Source organism: Pipistrellus kuhlii, unplaced genomic scaffold, assembly GCF_014108245.1.
Source record: "Pipistrellus kuhlii isolate mPipKuh1 unplaced genomic scaffold, mPipKuh1.p scaffold_m20_p_3, whole genome shotgun sequence".
Classification (NCBI taxonomy): Eukaryota; Metazoa; Chordata; class Mammalia; order Chiroptera; family Vespertilionidae; genus Pipistrellus; species Pipistrellus kuhlii.
Genome location: NW_023425529.1, coordinates 41869740 through 41875596, shown reverse-complemented (window position 1 = coordinate 41875596; position 5857 = coordinate 41869740). Strand labels below are relative to the sequence as shown.

At 42.3% G+C, this 5857-nt stretch overlaps 1 pseudogene; it reads right to left on the bottom strand.

The window, feature by feature from the left end:
- Positions 1-357: 357 nt before the first annotated feature.
- On the bottom strand, positions 358-5158 carry LOC118729470 (annotated as a pseudogene).
- Positions 5159-5857: the final 699 nt, after the last annotated feature.

Below are 5857 nucleotides of genomic sequence, written 5' to 3'. Positions count from 1 at the left end.
CTTTTGTAACAATATGAACAATAAATATTTATTTTAAAAAAAGAAACATTAATGAGAATTATTAATGGGCTGCTTCCTTCACACCCCCTACTGAGAATCCAGCCTGCACGTGCCATTGACTGGAATTGAACCAGGCACCCTTCAGTCTGCAGCAGATGCTCTATCCACTCAGCCAAACCGGGTAGGGCAGGAAATCAGTATGAGTTTTAACGAGCACTCTAGTTATTTCAGCACATATAGGAAACACTGGTTAGAGGTGATTCCAATATGCTACAAAATATACTATTTTGGATTTTGGATTTTATTATTATTATTAATAATACAGTATTTATTTGTCTTCCTTCTGTCAAACCCAGGCTGCCTGGGAAGTATAGGAAAAGGAACATACAAGGCAGACAAGACACAGGAAAAAGAACTATGGGAGGTGGAGACAGCTCCTTCACATGGCGAAGAGGATGACAAAGGCCACCATCAGGCAAAAGAGCCTCAAGGCCTCTGAGAGGGCAAAGCCCAGAATGGCGTAGGAAAGCTGTTGGTTCAGAGAAGGGATCCTGGCTTAACCAATGATGAGGCTCCCAAACACAGTCCCAATTCCAGCCCCAGAGCTGCCACCCCTACTGTGGCAGCCCCAGCCCCAATGAACTTGGCTGCTGTGTCGATGTCCCTTGAAATGGCACTGGTTTAGAAGCTGCAGCTAGAAATAAGCAAGGTCAGGGGACTTGGGGCTGCTGAGGCTCTCATCTGTCAGTGTCTCTGGTCGTTTTCAGCACCACCGCAGACAGTGACCAGCTCAGCTGAGAGGGGCTCCTGACCAAGGAGGGGGTGGAGACAAACTTGGTGTAGGCCTACGTTTTCAGGGGATGAGGGGAGCTGCTCCCAGGGCAGAGCAGATAGAGTGTGTGTGTGTGTGTGTGTGTGTGTGTGTGTGTGTGTGTGTGTGTAGGGGGAGCGGAGAGTAGTGATAGGAAGTGGCTTTTGGGTTTTTACATGTAACACTTAAAGAAGAAACTTCAAAGACCAAATCCTAAATATTATGCCACATCCTCCCCTTGAACTAGGCCCCTTGGCTAATAAAATTGGTCACACTTCAAAAGATTAGTCATTTGTTCATTATGTAAATATTTGTTAAGACAATTTTTAAATATAATTGACAGAATTTACTGATCAGTTGGGATTAACTTAAATGAGTTAATATACACAAAGTGCCAGGAATGGTGTCTGACACATAATAAGTATTATATGAGTTTATTATTATTTTAATCTAGTTTGGTAGACTAGAAATATAGTGACAATGAACTGGTAGGGAGAATATAGAATAATTTAGATTCTAGAACAGGAAAGAGGATAACAGAGAAAAGTAACTAATTTCATTTGGATATACTGAATTTGAGATGCCTACAGGTCATCGATGGGGGGGAAAATCAGTAAAAAAAAAAAATCTGGGGGCAATTTGCATAAAATATCTTTTAAATGAATTCTTATCTTTTGTGTGGCTGGCTCTACTTAAAAATGGGCCAGTTGTAATTCCCCAGTATTTTACCTCTAACAATAGTAATTCACCTATAAACAGTTTGGAAACAGTAATTTTTTTGTTGTTGTTCACTGGTAAATCAGTCTCACCTTGGTTATCTATAACATGGAATTTAGACAAGGATTTGAGAGAAAAAAGAGAAACACACATTTGGATACTTGGGGGAGGGGACTCTGGAGCTTCTTTTGATTCCTATTAAATCCCTGTCGCCAGAGCACCATGGCAACCTTCCCAGTCTGCCACCTAATTTCCATCTGCTTTGGAAAGAAGGGGAGGGGCGGGACAGAGGTGGGTCAGTGTGCATTCTTGTGAGTGTGTGTAATCTGAGTTACTGAAATGCAATCAAATTATAGATTGTGTTGAATGGAAAACTGAGATTATCCATCTTTTTCATTTTCTTTTCCTCTCAGGATGCTTCTGAGCCTCTTTAAGTTGTATCCCTTCTTCCAAATGTCAGATTTCATCAGGAGATTTGATGTACCAGAACAAAATTACATATTAAAATGTGTAGCTCAAGGCAAAAATATTTTGTTAATGAGTGGTTCAGTAAATTACTAAACATCAATGAGTAACCTCAAAGCATTTTATTACAATAACAGAGATATATTTTTAATACTAGAGGCCTGTTGTATGAAGATTCATGCAAGAATAGGCCTTCTTGCCCAAACTGGTTTGGCTCAGTGGATAGAGCGTCAGTCTGTGGACTGAAAGGTCCCAGGTTCGATTCTGGTCAAGGCCATGTACATTGGTTGCGGGCACATACCCGGTAGGGGGCGTGCAGGAGGCAGCTAGTTGATGTTTTTCTCTCATCGATGTTTCTAGCTCTCTATCCCTATCCTTTCCTCTCTGGAAAATCAATAAAATATATTTTTTAAAAAAGAAAAAAAAAGTACAGGCCTTCCTTCCGCTGGCTGCTAGCACCAGTTTTCCTCCAGCACTTGGGACCCAGGCCTTTGCTCTGGCCCAGACCCTTCAGTCTTGGCTCCTGCCAGAATGCTGCTCCTGTAGCTCCCTCTGCCCCCCCATCCTTTCCCTCATAGCAAGCATCCTGCCCTGCCCAGCTGCTCCATGCCTGCATATGCAAATTAATTCACTATCTTTATTGGATTAATTTGCATACTCACTCCTTATTGGCTGGTGGGCATCATGGAGGTATAGTCAATTTGCATATTTCTCTTTTATTAGTGTAGATTACAGTGTAGATGTTTATTGCATTGCTTTTATATGTGTGTGTGTTTTTAATTAATTTTAGAGAGAAGAAAGGAGAGAGAAAACACCAATGTGAAAGAGAAAAATTGCACATGCTCCAAAGGGAAACTGAATCTGCAACCTAGTTATGTGCCCTGATAGAGAATTGAACGCACCACCTTTTGGTGTACAGGACAAGGCTCCAACCAACTAAGCCACACTGGCTAGGCCTTATTGCATTGTTGTTTTTTGTTTGTTTGTTTTAATATATTTTATTGATTTTTTACAGAGGAAGAGAGAGGGATAGAGAGTGAGAAACATCGATGAGAATCATCCATCAGCTGCCTCTTGCACACCCCCTATTGGGGATGTGCCCACAACCAAGGTACATGCTCTTGACCAGAATCGAACCCGGGACCCTTAAGTACACAGGCTGACACTCTATGCACTGAGCCAAACCAGTTTTGGCTTTATTGCAATGTTTTATGTCTTATTTCTAGAACAGAAATTCATTAATATTTATCTCTGCTATATACATAAAATCCCTTCCTAAAATAGATGAAACTCAGTTACCAAAATTACCACAGGTTATTCTTTTTAAAAAATATATTTTTATTGATTTCAGAGAGGAAGGGAGATATAGAGAAAGATAGAAATATCAATGATGAGAGAGAATCATTGATTGGTTGTCTCCTGCATGCCCCATGCTAGAGATTGAACCTGTAACTAGGCATGTGCCCTGGCAGGGAATCAAACTGTGACTGCCTGGTTCATAGGTTGATTCCCCAAGCACTGAGCCACGCCAGCCAGCCAACCACAGATAATTCTTACCATCATTATCCAAAATAAATAAATAAAATTATTATTTAGTCATATTGCATTGTGTTGACCAGAGTTTGGGAAAGATAATATTAAGCTTTAAATAAAGTTCTGAATTCAGATGTGGGATCATACTCTTACCTAAATTGTTAATGTTGGAATTTGGCCAAGTGAATGCAGCAGATAGTCTTTAAAGGCCATACACAGTGAATACCAATTCACTCAATATATGCATCAGTTGAACCCTGAAATAAAGATAAATGTAAATTCAGCGTGTTGGCATAATCATCTCCATCACCCTGCTTAAATTTAGAATGTGAGGTGTGTTTTTGTTGGAGAATTTAAGGAAACCGTACTTGCTTGAACTTGTCCTTTTAAAACTCAAACCTTCACAGGAAGGCAGTGTGAGGTCGATAGGATGGTCATTTCACAAAAAATGCAGAGGCAGTGATATGGCATGAGACAGTGAACATCATCGTGGGATGAAGGAATGTAACCCAGTTTTTTGTGCCCAGCAGTTCCTGCATAAACCTTGCTCTCATAGCACACAACATAATATGTTGTAATAACAGTTTCTGTCCTTGGACCTTGAACTACTCTGGAACAGGAAACAAGTTTTATGCCTTTTGTATCAAGCCCATGTTGTATACTTATTTCCTTTTTGCTAAGTCCAATGAACATTCTTCTGTCCTTTTGAACAACTTCTCAGCAGTAGTTGATATTGCTCAGCACTCTATCTTGACACTGTCCTTCCTTTGTTTCTGTAACATCAATGGCTTCTGCTTTTCCTCCTCCTTCTTTGGCCTGTTTTTCTTTGTTTCATTTTCTGACACTTTTCTCTTGCAGTACTTTACTGTCTTTAGTTTATTAAGTCTGTTCCTGAATCTGGTAAGTCAAGCTGCTAAATATCCCCTAACATCTTTTCCCTTCCAATCCTTCTCTTTCCTTCTGTTAGCCTTATGCCCTTATCTTGAAGTTTAGATGACTAAAATAGCCTCCTAAATAGTCTCCTTGCCTTCCATCTCAAATCTTTCTAGTCCATTCTTTAAAACCCTAACAGTCTTTCTATTCTGGTATGAACTGTGACAAAAAGAATTGAACCTAGGTCTGCCTGACTCTGAAGCCAGTAACCATCCTTCATTCTTCACTGCTCCTCATTCCTACACATCACCAGCTCCTTTAGATTCAACCCTCCATATATTTACCAAATATTTCTACTTCTTTCCATTGATATTACAATCAGTCTTATCATACTAACCAGCAATCTTCTAACCAGTTTTCCTGTGTTATGGTCCTCCACCCCCAATTTTGTTCTATCTATTCTCTCTGTGCAGCAGTCAGAAGGATCTGTGTGAAATGCAAAGTTCATTATTCCTTTCCTTTAGTGGCTCTCATTGAGTTTGAAATAAAGTCCTTTCATAATTGACTCTCTGCATAATCCTCCAACCAGGTCCCTTTTCTAGTACTTTATGTAACAAAGCACCTCTAGTTTCTGAAACTCACCCAGTTGTCTATGTTTGCACTCTTTTATGTGTGCTTACTACTCCTATTTATTTTTTAAGATAGTCCCAAATATCACCTCTTCCAGGAAGCCTTTCTGCATTCTCTATACCACACCATTATGCCAACACCAAGAGGTTATCCTATATCATAAAGACCGGATATGCAAATGGTCATCACACCCTCATGCCATCACTGCTGTAAAGGCTCAAACACTCACACTGGGAGAGAGGAATGGGGACCAGCCAGGCACAAATGAGCTCACAAGAGAAGAATGAGGACCAGCCAGGCTGGGACCCTGGAGAGAGACAAGCTGCCCGCCCCGCCAGTGGCTGCACCTGTGCCTGTGCCTGTGGCCTGGGAGAGGAACAATCCTCATGCCCCACAGTCCTTGTGGTCCCAGGCACCAGCAGCTGCGCCTGCAGCCCAGGAGAGGGACAAACTGCCTGCCCCACCTGCAGTCCCCTGTAGCTGCAGCCAGCCTGGGTGAAGCCTTCCTGGGTCCTGGGTGCCTGTGGCCAGCCAGAGGGAGGGAAGCCTGGTCCTGGGTGCCTGTGACCAGCCGGAGGAGGGAATCCTGGGTCCCGGGTGCAGGGTGAGGCAGAGAAGGTTAGGGGTGATCAGGTCAGCAGGAGTGCAGTTAGGGGCAATCAGGAAGGCAGGCAGAGGGTTTAGGAGTGATCAAGCAGGCAGGTGGTTAGGAGCCAGTGGTTCTGGGTTGGGAAAGGCAGTCAGACATCCCCTGAGGGATCCCAGATTGAAAAGGGTGCAGGCTGGGCTAAGGGACTTCCCCTCCCGTGCACGAATTTTGTGCACTGG